Source organism: Oncorhynchus keta, chromosome 19 (assembly GCF_023373465.1).
Source record: "Oncorhynchus keta strain PuntledgeMale-10-30-2019 chromosome 19, Oket_V2, whole genome shotgun sequence".
Lineage (NCBI taxonomy): Eukaryota > Metazoa > Chordata > Actinopteri > Salmoniformes > Salmonidae > Oncorhynchus > Oncorhynchus keta.
Window position 1 is genome coordinate 86,957,015 of NC_068439.1, and position 15,367 is coordinate 86,972,381.

General features: G+C 43.2%; 1 protein-coding gene across 9 annotated transcripts in view; it reads left to right on the top strand.

Annotated features, from left to right (window-relative positions):
- Window positions 1-1,112: 1,112 nt before the first annotated feature.
- The window catches only part of LOC118381393 (intersectin-2-like), a 278,177-nt gene continuing 263,922 nt past the window's right edge, over window positions 1,113-15,367 (top strand). For all 9 annotated transcript variants that reach the window (XM_052471715.1, XM_052471717.1, XM_052471713.1 and 6 more), the window contains exons 1-2: window positions 1,113-1,329; window positions 14,971-15,036. The gene's annotated coding sequence lies outside the window, so the exon portion shown is untranslated. The remainder of the gene's footprint in view (window positions 1,330-14,970; window positions 15,037-15,367) is intronic.

A 15,367-nucleotide genomic window follows, 5' to 3' on the forward strand; every position in this document is an offset into this window, starting at 1 on the left:
TAAGTCGCTCTGGATAAGAGCGTCTGCTAAATGACTTAAATGTAAATGTAAATGTAAATAGTGTGTGCTATAGCATTAGGATTTCCCTTCACTGGAACTAAGGGCCCCAAACCAAGAAAAACAGCCTCAGACCATTATTCCTTCTCCACCAAACTTTACAGTTGGCACTATGCATTGGGGCAGGTAGTGTTCTCCTGGCATCCACCACACTTTACAGTTGGCACTATGCATCGGGGCAGGTAGTGTTCTCCTGGCATCCACCAAACTTTACAGTTGGCACTATGCATTGGGGCAGGTAGTGTTCTCCTGGCATCGCCAAATCCAGATTTAATCTGTCGGACTGCCAGATGATGAAGTGTGATTCATCTGTCCAGAGTCCAATGGCGGCGAGCTTTACACCACTCCAGTGAGTGTTGTAACCGAAGAGAGACTCATTTTACTAGCTAAGCACTTCAGCATTCTTCAGCACTCCCCTTCTGTGAGCTTGTGTGCCCTACCACTTTGCGGCCGAGCTGTTATTGCTCCTAGACATTGCCATTTACAGTTGACCGGGGAAGCTCTAGCAGGGCCCAAATGTATTGAAAAGGTGGCATACTATGACGGTGCCACGTTGAAAGTCACTGAGCTCTTCAGTACGGGTCATTCTACTGCTAATGTTTGTCTATGGAGAACGCATGGCTGTGTTTTTGATTTTTATACACCTGTCAGCAACGGGTGTTACAGGAAAATACCAAATCCACTCATTTTAAGGGGTGTCCACATACTTTTGTGTATATATTTGTTTTATATTTTTTATTATGAATGCCCTAATTGCAAGTTGCTCTGCATGAGAGCCTCTGCTAAATGACTAACATGTACAACGTAAAACCACACAGCGCCAATGCAGGGCCACGTTCAGTAGGCAGACTTTGCAGAAATGTTTCACGAATGAAGTTGACAGGATTGCTAATTCCTACATGTCAGAGCGTGGTGTTCGCTGTGCTCGTATCTAAACCAGCACAGCGTTGTGTCCTGTTTAACGGACGTAATCTGCATCCAGACGGACACGCCCATTCCCCCAGGTTCCGTCTCTCTCCTCCCCACTGCACTGAGACGCGAACCGACGTCATCCGTCCTGGTTTGTAGCAGTCTGGGAATCATCTGCTCATCGCAGCTAGTCTACTCTCTCTCTCTCTCTCTCAATTATAAACCAAACCGCAACAGGTTCAGAACGACATCAGTGTTCTAGGTTGGGAAATAACGTCTTTAAAGGAGGGATTTGTCCAAAACTAGGAAGATGATGAAACGAGCAGCTCCTGAAGCTGCCGCTACCCTCCTTTGCATTGAACGGTAAGCGAAGTGCAGTATAATATAGACAGGGTTTAAAAGAAAACCCGGGTTAAGGATTTTTATAAACAATAGACATTTGCCTGTATGCCTATAACATTCCTGTGCATGTCGTATCCCGGTCAGTGTTTCCAAAATTAAATGTATCCAGGTTATTATTTTGAAAAGATAAGCCTATAGTATAGACTACTGAATGTCATCCTCTAGACTATACTATAGACTACTGAATGTCATCCTCTAGACTATACTATAGACTACTGAATGTCATCCTCTAGACTATACTATAGACTACTGAATGTCATCCTCTAGACTATACTATAGACTACTGAATGTCATCCTCTAGACTATACTATAGACTACTGAATGTCATCCTCTAGACTATACTATAGACTACTGAATGTCATCCTCTAGACTATACTATAGACTACTGAATGTCATCCTCTAGACTATACTATAGACTACTGAATGTCATCCTCTAGACTATACTATAGACTACTGAATGTCATCCTCTAGACTATACTATAGACTACTGAATGTCATCCTCTAGACTATACTATAGACTACTGAATGTCATCCTCTAGACTATACTATAGACTACTGAATGTCATCCTCTAGACTATACTATAGACTACTGAATGTCATCCTCTAGACTATACTATAGACTACTGAATGTCATCCTCTAGACTATACTATAGACTACTGAATGTCATCCTCTAGACTATACTATAGACTACTGAATGTCATCCTCTAGACTATACTATAGACTACTGAATGTCATCCTCTAGACTATACTATAGACTACTGAATGTCATCCTCTAGACTATACTATAGACTACTGAATGTCATCCTCTAGACTATACTATAGACTACTGAATGTCATCCTCTAGACTATACTATAGACTACTGAATGTCATCCTCTAGACTATACTATAGACTACTGAATGTCATCCTCTAGACTATACTATAGACTACTGAATGTCATCCTCTAGACTATACTATAGACTACTGAATGTCAACCTCTAGACTATACTATAGACTACTGAATGTCATCCTCTAGACTATACTATAGACTACTGAATGTCAACCTCTAGACTATACTATAGACTACTGAATGTCATCCTCTAGACTATACTATAGACTACTGAATGTCAACCTCTAGACTATACTATAGACTACTGAATGTCATCCTCTAGACTATACTATAGACTACTGAATGTCAACCTCTAGACTATACTATAGACTACTGAATGTCATCCTCTAGACTATACTATAGACTACTGAATGTCATCCTCTAGACTATACTATAGACTACTGAATGTCAACCTCTAGACTATACTATAGACTACTGAATGTCATCCTCTAGACTATACTATAGACTACTGAATGTCATCCTCTAGACTATACTATAGACTACTGAATGTCATCCTCTAGACTATACTATAGACTACTGAATGTCATCCTCTAGACTATACTATAGACTACTGAATGTCAACCTCTAGACTATACTATAGACTACTGAATGTCATCCTCTAGACTATACTATAGACTACTGAATGTCATCCTCTAGACTATACTATAGACTACTGAATGTCATCCTCTAGACTATACTATAGACTACTGAATGTCATCCTCTAGACTATACTATAGACTACTGAATGTCATCCTCTAGACTATACTATAGACTACTGAATGTCATCCTCTAGACTATACTATAGACTACTGAATGTCATCCTCTAGACTATACTATAGACTACTGAATGTCATCCTCTAGACTATACTATAGACTACTGAATGTCATCCTCTAGACTATACTATAGACTACTGAATGTCATCCTCTAGACTATACTATAGACTACTGAATGTCATCCTCTAGACTATACTATAGACTACTGAATGTCATCCTCTAGACTATACTATAGACTACTGAATGTCATCCTCTAGACTATACTATAGACTACTGAATGTCATCCTCTAGACTATACTATAGACTACTGAATGTCATCCTCTAGACTATAGTATAGACTACTGAATGTCATCCTCTAGACTATACTATAGACTACTGAATGTCAACCTCTAGACTATACTATAGACTACTGAATGTCAACCTCTAGACTATACTATAGACTACTGAATGTCAACCTCTAGACTATACTATAGACTACTGAATGTCAACCTCTAGACTATACTACAGACTACTGAATGTCATCCTCTAGACTATACTATAGACTACTGAATGTCATCCTCTAGACTATACTATAGACTACTGAATGTCATCCTCTAGACTATACTATAGACTACTGAATGTCATCCTCTAGACTATACTATAGACTACTGAATGTCAACCTCTAGACTATACTATAGACTACTGAATGTCAACCTCTAGACTATACTATAGACTACTGAATGTCATCCTCTAGACTATACTATAGACTACTGAATGTCATCCTCTAGACTATACTATAGACTACTGAATGTCATCCTCTAGACTATACTATAGACTACTGAATGTCATCCTCTAGACTATACTATAGACTACTGAATGTCATCCTCTAGACTATACTATAGACTACTGAATGTCAACCTCTAGACTATACTATAGACTACTGAATGTCAACCTCTAGACTATACTATAGACTACTGAATGTCAACCTCTAGACTATACTGTAGACTACTGAATGTCAACCTCTAGACTATACTGTAGACTACTGAATGTCAACCTCTAGACTATACTATAGACTACTGAATGTCATCCTCTAGACTATACTATAGACTACTGAATGTCATCCTCTAGACTATAGTATAGACTACTGAATGTCATCCTCTAGACTATACTATAGACTATTGAATGTTATCCTCTAGACTATACTATAGACTACTGAATGTCAACCGCTAGACTATACTATAGACTACTGAATGTCATCCTCTAGACTATACTATAGACTACTGAATGTCATCCTCTAGACTATACTATAGACTACTGAATGTCAACCTCTAGACTATAGTATAGACTAATGCCTCCAACATCTAGTCTTCTGTCATTTGGCAGGTCATTCTCAGGCTGTGAAAAATCTGGTCTACAATTCGACCCAGTAAAGCTCCACTTCCCTCATCTCTCCTCGACTTGTGCTGCATATATATATATATAGTTAGGCATTATTTATCATTTCACCATAACCACAGAACATCAGGACACCGCTATGTACCCTGAGGGTTATCCTCTACTGTCAACACAGAGAGAGAGAGGACACCGCTATGTCCCCTGAGGGTTATCCTCTACTGTAAACACAGAGAGAGAGAAGGACACCACTATGTACCCTGAGGGTTATCCTCTACTGTAAACACAGAGAGAGAGAATGACACCACTATGTACCTTGAGGGTTATCCTCTACTATAAACACAGAGAGAGAGAGAGAGAGAGGACACCGCTATGTCCCCTGAGGGTTATCCTCTACTGTAAACACAGAGAGAGAGGACACCACTATGTCCCCTGAGGGTTATCCTCTACTGTAAACACAGAGAGAGAGAGGACACCACTATGTACCCTGAGGGTTATCCTCTACTGTCAACACACAGAGAGAGAGGACACCACTATGTACCTTGAGGGTTATCCTCTACTGTAAACACAGAGAGAGAGAAGGACACCACTATGTACCCTGAGGGTTATCCTCTACTGTCAACACAGAGAGAGAGAAGGACACCACTATGTACCCTGAGGGTTATCCTCTACTGTCAACAGAGAGAGAGAAGGACACCACTATGTACCCTGAGGGTTATCCTCTACTGTAAACACAGAGAGAGAGGACACCACTATGTACCCTGAGGGTTATCCTCTACTGTAAACACCGAGAGAGAGAGAAGGACACCACTATGTACCCTGAGGGTTATCCTCTATTGTCAACACAGAGAGAGAAGGACACCACTATGTACCCTGAGGGTTATCCTCTACTGTCAACACACAGAGAGAGGACACCACTATGTACCCTGAGGGTTATCCTCTACTGTCAACACAGAGAGAGAGAAGGACACCACTATGTACCCTGAGGGTTATCCTCTACTGTAAACACAGAGAGAAGGACACCACTATGTCCCCTGAGGGTTATCCTCTACTGTAAACACAGAGAGAGAGAAGGACACCACTATGTACCCTGAGGGTTATCCTCTACTGTCAACACAGAGAGAGAGAAGGACACCACTATGTCCCCTGAGGGTTATCCTCTACTGTCAACAGAGAGAGAGAAGGACACCACTATGTACCCTGAGGGTTAGCCTCTACTGTAAACACAGAGAGAGAGGACACCACTATGTACCCTGAGGGTTAACCTCTACTGTCAACACAGAGAGAGACGGACACCACTATGTCCCCTGAGGGTTATCCTCTACTGTAAACACAGAGAGAGAAGGACACCACCATGTACCCTGAGGGTTATCCTCTACTGTAAACACAGAGAGAGAGAAGGACACCACTATGTACCCTGAGGGTTATCCTCTACTGTCAACACAGAGAGAGAAGGACACCACTATGTACCCTGAGGGTTATCCTCTACTGTCAACACAGAGAGAGAAGGACACCACTATGTACCCTGAGGGTTATCCTCTACTGTAAACACGGAGAGAGAGAAGGACACCACTATGTACCCTGAGGGTTATCCTCTACTGTCAACACAGAGAGAGAAGGACACCACTATGTACCCTGAGGGTTATCCTCTACTGTCAACACAGAGAGAGAAGGACACCACTATGTACCCTGAGGGTTATCCTCTACTGTAAACACGGAGAGAGAGAAGGACACCACTATGTACCCTGAGGGTTATCCTCTACTGTAAACACAGAGAGAGAGGACACCACTATGTACCCTGAGGGTTATCCTCTACTGTAAACACAGAGAGAGAAGGACACCACTATGTACCCTGAGGGTTATCCTCTACTGTCAACACAGAGAGAGAAGGACACCACTATGTACCCTGAGGGTTATCCTCTACTGTCAACACAGAGAGAGAGGACACCACTATGTACCCTGAGGGTTATCCTCTACTGTCAACACAGAGAGAGAGAAGGACACCACTATGTACCCTGAGGGTTATCCTCTACTGTCAACAGAGAGAGAGAGAAGGACACCGCTATGTACCCTGAGGGTTATCCTCTACTGTAAACACAGAGAGAGAGAAGGACACCACTATGTACCCTGAGGGTTATCCTCTACTGTAAACACAGAGAGAGAGAAGGACACCACTATGTCCCCTGAGGGTAATCCTCTACTGTAAACACAGAGAGAGAGAAGGACACCACTATGTACCCTGAGGGTTATCCTCTACTGTAAACACAGAGAGGACACCACTATGTACCCTGAGGGTTATCCTCTACTGTAAACACAGAGAGAGAGAGAAGGACACCACTATGTCCCCTGAGGGTTATCCTCTACTGTCAACACAGAGAGGGAGAAGGACACCACTATGTACCGTGAGGGTTATCCTCTACTGTCAACACAGAGAGAAGGACACCACTATGTACCTTGAGGGTTATCCTCTACTGTCAACACAGAGAGAAGGACACCACTATGTACCCTGAGGGTTATCCTCTACTGTAAACACAGAGAGAGAAGGACACCACTATGTACCCTGAGGGTTATCCTCTACTGTCAACACCGAGAGAAGGACACCACTATGTACCCTGAGGGTTATCCTCTACTGTCAACACAGAGAGAAGGACACCACTATGTACCCTGAGGGTTATCCTCTACTGTCAACACCGAGAGAAGGACACCACTATGTACCCTGAGGGTTATCCTCTACTGTAAACACACAGAGAGAGGACACCACTATGTACCCTGAGGGTTATCCTCTACTGTCAACACAGAGAGAGAGAAGGACACCACTATGTACCCTGAGGGTTATCCTCTACTGTCAACACAGAGAGAGAGGACACCACTATGTACCCTGAGGGTTATCCTCTACTGTAAACACAGAGAGGGAGAAGGACACCACTATGTACCCTGAGGGTTATCCTCTACTGTCAACTCAACACAGAGAGAGAAGGACACCACTATGTACCCTGAGGGTTATCCTCTACTGTCAACACACAGAGAGAGAGGACACCACTATGTCCCCTGAGGGTTATCCTCTACTGTCAACACACAGAGAGAGAAGGACACCACTATGTACCCTGAGGGTTATCCTCTACTATAAACACAGAGCGAGAGAGACACCACTATGTCCCCTGAGGGTTATCCTCTACTGTAAACACAGAGAGAGAGAGGACACCACTATGTACCCTGAGGGTTATCCTCTACTGTAAACACAGAGAGAGAGGACACCACTATGTCCCCTGAGGGTTATCCTCTACTGTCAACACAGAGAGAGAGGACACCACTATGTACCCTGAGGGTTATCCTCTACTGTCAACACAGAGAGGGAGAAGGACACCACTATGTACCCTGAGGGTTATCCTCTACTGTAAACACAGAGAGAGAGAAGGACACCACTATGTACCCTGAGGGTTATCCTCTACTGTCAATACAGAGAGAGAGAAGGACACCGCTATGTACCCTGAGGGTTATCCTCTACTGTAAACACAGAGAGAGAGAAGGACACCACTATGTACCCTGAGGGTTATCCTCTACTGTAAACACAGAGAGAGAGAAGGACACCACTATGTACCCTGAGGGTTATCCTCTAATGTAAACACACAGAGAGAGAAGGACACCACTATGTACCCTGAGGGTTATCCTCTACTGTAAACACAGAGAGAGAGGACACCACTATGTACCCTGAGGGTTATCCTCTACTGTAAACACAGAGAGAGAGGACACCACTATGTACCCTGAGGGTTATCCTCTAATGTAAACACACAGAGAGAGAAGGACACCACTATGTACCCTGAGGGTTATCCTCTACTGTAAACACAGAGAGAGAGAAGGACACCACTATGTACCCTGAGGGTTATCCTCTACTGTCAACACCGAGAGAGAGAAGGACACCACTATGTACCCTGAGGGTTATCCTCTACTGTAAACACAGAGAGAGAGAGAAGGACACCACTATGTCCCCTGAGGGTTATCCTCTACTGTCAACACAGAGAGAAGGACACCACTATGTACCCTGAGGGTTATCCTCTACTGTAAACACAGAGAGAGAGAAGGACACCACTATGTACCCTGAGGGTTATCCTCTACTGTCAACACACAGAGAGAGAAGGACACCACTATGTACCCTGAGGGTTATCCTCTACTATAAACACAGAGAGAGAAGGACACCACTATGTCCCCTGAGGGTTATCCTCTACTGTCAACACAGAGAGAGAGAAGGACACCACTATGTACCCTGAGGGTTATCCTCTACTGTAAACACAGAGAGAGAAGGACACCACTATGTACCCTGAGGGTTATCCTCTACTGTAAACAGAGAGAGAGAAGGACACCACTATGTACCCTGAGGGTTATCCTCTACTGTCAACACAGAGAGAGAGAAGGACACCACTATGTACCCTGAGGGTTAGCCTGGGGGGTAGATGGAAAAGAGAGTTCAGGCCTATAGCTTTCCTCCCTAGTTGAAATAGAACTTCAATACTGCTCTGTTGGACATTCTCTGGTAAAACAGACACTTAGTGTTGTGTACTCTACCTTTAGTATTAACTATAGACCTCTGTAACTGTAGACCGCTGTGTAACTGTAGACCTCTGTGTAACTATAGACCACTGTGTAACTGTAGACCACTGTGTAACTGTAGACCTCTGTGTAACTGTAGACCACTGTGTAACTGTAGACCACTGTGTAACTGTAGACCTCTGTGTAACTATAGACCACTGTGTAACTGTAGACCTCTGTGTAACTATAGACCACTGTGTAACTGTAGACCTCTGTGTAACTGTAGACCACTGTGTAACTGTAGACCTCTGTGTAACTGTAGACCTCTGTGTAACTATAGACCACTGTGTAACTGTAGACCTCTGTGTAACTGTAGACCACTGTGTAACTGTAGACCACTGTGTAACTGTAGACCTCTGTGTAACTATAGACCACTGTGTAACTGTAGACCTCTGTGTAACTGTAGACCTCTGTGTAACTGTAGACCTCTGTGTAACTGTAGACCTCTGTGTAACTCCAGTAGTAACGGTAGACCACTCAGTCATGTGATCTGTGTTCCACTCAGTCATGTGATCTATCTGTGTTCCACTCAATCATGTGATCTATCTGGACTATCATGTTAATGTGTGAAAACATGGTATATCTAAGACAGCTCAGGGCTCCCAGCTCAGGGCTCAAGGCTCCCAGCTCAGGGCTCCCAGCTCAGGGCTCCCAGCTCAGGGCTCAAGGCTCCCAGCTCAGGGCTCCCAGCTCAGGGCTCAGGGCTCCCAGCTCAGGGCTCCCGGCTCAGGGCTCCCGGCTCAGGGCTCCCGGCTCAGGGCTCCCAGCTCAGGGCTCAGGGCTCCCAGCTCAGGGCTCCCAGCTCAGGGCTCCCGGCTCAGGGCTCCCGGCTCAGGGCTCAGGGCTCCCGGCTCAGGGCTCCTGGCTCAGGGCTCCAGAGAGAAAGGTAATGTAGGTAACCCATTCCACAGTTGACCCAGAAAAGCGATCGGAGAGAGAAGAAGTGCAGGATACCTATTCCCATCTGTGCTGTAAAGCAGAATGAGGAAGGTGTGTGTGTGTGTGAGAGAGATTGCATGAGTGTGTGTGCCTATTCAGCTGTTCATCACACACACAGAGACCTCTTTCTACTCTGGCTCTGTGGTGTTTCCTGGGCTGTGTCTCTAAAGGCATCAGCATGCTTCAGTTCCACTGGTGCCTAGCCGACCCCAGCTAGCCTAGCCGAACCCAACGAGTGTGCTCACATACTCCCTTAAAAGACCTAAGCTTGAAAAACAAGATCTTATTTTTGCCATTTTACATACAGTGCATCCGGAAAGTTTTCAGACCCCTTCTTCCACTGTATTCTACAGCTTTATTCAAAACATGACTGTTTTTTCCATCAATCTACACACATTACCCCATAATGACATGACAATACCCCATAATGACATGACAATACTCCATAATGACTTAATACCCCATAATGACTCAATACCCCATAATGACTTAATACTCCACAATGACTTAATACCCCATAATGACTCAATACCCCATAATGACTTAATACTCCACAATGACTTAATACCCCATAATGACTCAATAACCCATAATGACACAACAATACCCCAAAATGACTCAATACCCCATAATGACTCAATACCCCATAATGACTCAATACCCCATAATGACACACTACCCCATAATGACACACTACCCCACAATGACACAATATGCCATAATGACATAATACCCCACAATGACTCAATACCCCATAATGACACAATACCTAATAATGACACAATACGCTATAATGACATAATGACTCAATACCCCATAATGACTCAATACCCCATAATGACATAATGACTCAATAACCCATGACACAATGCCCCATAATGACTCAATACCCCATAATGACTCAGTATCCCACAATGACTCAATACCCCATAATGACTCCATACCCCATAATGAATCAATACCCCATAATGACACAATGCCCCATAATGACTCAATACCCCATAATGACTCAATACCCCATAATGACTCAATACCCCATAATGACTCAATACCCCATAATGACTCAATACCCCATAATGACATAATGACACAATAACCCATGACACAATGTCCCATAATGACTCAATACCCCATAATGACTCAGTATCCCACAATGACTCAATACCCCATAATGACTCCATACCCCATAATGAATCAATACCCCATAATGACACAATACCCCATAATGACACAATGCCCCATAATGACACAATACCCCATAATGACTCAATAACCCATAATGACACAATACCCCACAATGACACAATACCCCATAATGACATGACACAATACCCCATAATGACACAATACCCCATAATGACTCAATACCCCATAATGACTCAATACCTCATAATGACATAATGACACAATACCCCATAATGACTCAATACCCCATAATGACATAATGACTCCATACCCCACAATGGCACAATACCCCACAATGGCACAATACCCCACAATGGCACAATACCCCATAATGACTCAATACCCCATAATGACTCAATACCCCACAATGGCACAATACCCCATAATGACTCAATACCCCATAATGACACAATACCCCATAATGACATAATGACACAATACCCCATAATGACTCAATACCCCATAATGACCCAATACCACAAAATGACACAATACCCCACAATGGCACAATACCCCACAATGGCACAATACCCCATAATGGCACAATACCCCATAATGACTCAATACCCCATAATGACACAATACCCCATAATGACTCAATAACCCATAATTACATACTACCCCATAATGACACAATACGCCATAATGACATAATGACTCAATACCCCATAATGACATAATGACTCAATACCCCATAATGACTCAATACCCCATAATGACTCAATACCCCACAATGACACAATACCCCACAATGACTCAATACCCCACAATGACACAATACCCCATAATGGCACAATACCCCATAATGACATAATGACTCAATACCCCACAATGACACAATACCCCATAATGACTCAATACCCCATAATGACTCAATACCCCATAATGACTCAATACCCCACAATGACTCAATACCCCACAATGACTCAATACCCCACAATGACTCAATACCCCATAATGACATAGTGACTCAATACCCCACAATGGCACAATACCCCATAATGACTCAATACCCACAATGGCACAATACCCCACAATGGCACAATACCCCACAATGGCACAATACCCCATAATGGCACAATACCCCATAATGACTCAATCCCCCATAATGACTCAATCCCCCATAATGACTCAATCCCCCATAATGACATAATGACACAATACCCCATAATGACTCAATACCCCATAATGACTCAATACCCCACAATGGCACAATACCCCATAATGGCACAATAGCCCACAATGGCACAATACCCCATAAATAATAATAATAATAATAATATATGCCATTTAGCAGACGCTTTTATCCAAAGCGACTTACAGTCATGTGTGCATACATTCTACGTATGGGTGGTCCCGGGAATCGAACCCACTACCCTGGCGTTACAAGCGCCATGCTCTACCAACTGAGCTACAGAAGGACCACAATGACTCAATACCCCATAATGACACAATACACCACAATGGCACAATACACCACAATGGCACAATACCCCATAATGACTCAATACCCCATAATGACTCAATACCCCATAATGACTCAATACCCCACAATGACACAATACACCACAATGGCACAATACCCCACAATGGCACAATACCCCATAATGACTCAATACCCCATAATGACATAATACCCCATAATGACTCAATACCCCATAATGACATAATACCCCATAATGACCCAATACCCCATAATGACTCAATACCCCACAATGGCACAATACCCCATAATGACTCAATACCCCATAATGACATAATACCCCATAATGACTCAATACCCCATAATGACTCAATACCCCACAATGACACAATACTCCATTATGACTCAATATTGTGTTTTTCACATGCGCCTAATACAACAACCTTACCGTAAAATGCTTATTTACAAGGTCCTTGCTGCTCGCTCTCTCTCTCTCTCTCTGTCTCTCTCTCTCTCTCTCTGTCTCTCTCTCTCTGTCTGTGTGTCTCGCTCGCTCTCTCTCTCTCTCTCTCTCTCTGTCTCTCTCTCTTGTCTGTGTGTGTGTCTCTCTCTCTGGCTAACGCTGGCTAATTCCAGACACAAATGAGAGAACAGCTCACTCCTACCATTTTACTCACCCTAGCAGAGATGTTTAGGCTGTTTTTATGTTATCCAGAATAGAATATCCAGGTCGACCGATTATGATTGTTTTCAACGCCGATGCCGATTTATTGGAGGACCAATCGGCCGATTTTAATTTTAATAAAAAAAAATTATATTTTTTTATTTGTAATAATGACAATTACAACAATACTGAATGAACACTTATTTTAACTTAATATAAAACATCAATAAAATCAATTTAGCCTCAAGTAAATAATGAAACATGTTCAATTTGGTTTAAATAATGCAAAAACAAAGTGTTGGACAAGAAAGTAAAAGTGCATTATGTGCCATGTAAGAAAGCTAACGTTTCAGTTCCTTGCTCAGAACATGAGAACATATGAAAGCTGGTGGTTCCTTTTAACACGAGTCTTCAATATTCCCAGGTAACAAGTTTTAGGTTGTAGTTATTATAGGACTATTTCTCTCCACACCATTTGTATTTCATAAACCTTTGACTATTGGATGTTCTTATAGGCACTTTAGTATTGCCAGTGTAACAGTATAGCTTCCGTCCCTCTCCTCGCTCCTACCTGGGCTCGAACCAGGAACACAACGACAACAGCCACCCTCGAAGCAGCGTTACCCATGCAGAGCAAGGGGAACAACCACTCCAAGTCTCAGAGCGAGTGACGTTTGAAAAGCTATTAGCGCGCGCTAACTAGCCAGCCATTTCACTTCGGTTACACCAGCCTCATCTCTGGAGTTGATAGGCTTGAAATCATAAACAGAGCAATGCTTGACGCACAATGAAGAGCTGCTGGCAAAACGCACGACAGTGCTGTTTGAATGAATGTTTACGCACCTGCTTCTGCCTACCACCGCTCAGTCAGATACTTAGATACTTGTATGCTCAGATTATATGCAACGCAGGACACGCTAGATAATATCTAGTAATATCATCAACCATGTGTAGTTAACTAGTGATTATGATAGATTTTTACAAGAAGTTTAATGCTAGCTAGCAACTTAACTTGGCTTACTGCATTCGCGTAACAGGCAGTCTCCTTGTGGAGTGCAACGAGAGAGAGGCAGGTCGTTATTGCGTTGGACTAGTTAACTGTAAAATTTGCAAGATTGGATCCCCCGAGCTGACAAGGTGAAAATCTGTCGTTCTGCCCCTGAACGAGGCAGTGAACCCACCGTTCGTAGGCCGTCATTGAAAATAAGAATGTAAGAATAAGATTGTTATGAAAACTTGAAATCGGCCCCAATTAATCGGCCCCAATTAATCGGCCATTCAGATTAATCGGTTGACCTCTAATCCAGAACATTGGTGACTAATTAATCGGCCCCAATTAATCGGCCATTAATCGGCCATTCAGATTAATCGGTTGACCTCTAATCCAGAACATTGGTGACTGCAACTGTGCTGCTGGCAACAATTTAATTATGCTTTTTTTGCCAACCAGTTATTCTGTGCTCTGGTACACTCAGACGAGAGTGCTCTGTAATCAGAGGAGATAGCTGGTTCGATTCCAGGCTGTATGACAACCGGTCGTGATTGGGAGTCTCATAGGCCGACGCACAATAGGCCCAGCGTCGTCCGGGTTTGGCCTGGGTAGGCCGTCATTGTAAATAAGAATTTGTTCTCAACTGACCTGCCTAGTTAAATAAATAAACAATTGTATTTTGAGGCCAAATAGCAGTTTATTTAATTCTGTGTTTCTGTTTAATACTCCCAATTTGTCAAATAGGAGGTTTTCATTTATGTAACAATTCTCTCCTTCTTCCCTCTCGTCTCCCTTCTCTCCAGATGTCTGTGAGTTAGCCAGCTGAATAGAGGTTCTCCCTGTAGCCGTTGGTGCTCACACTATGAACGGTAAGAACAATACTTTGTGTGTCTGTGTGCTTACCAGTGCTGTTTCGCTAAGATTTTGTGACCAAGATTGAAGGATGGATGATGGAGGGAGAATAAATGAGATGGAGGGAGAGAGAGATGAAGAAATGGGCCAGAGCGAGGTGATGCTGCTTTTCTACCTGTTAGCAAAAACAGAACAGTCAATACAGAGTTCTCTGTTGAGTCAGCGCTTTCTGTCTTGTCTCGCTCTCTCTCTCTCTCGCTCTTCATTCAGCTCTCTGTCGCTCTTCATTCAGCTCTCTCTGTCGCTCTTCATTCAGCTCTCTCTGTCGCTCTTCATTCAGCTCTCTCT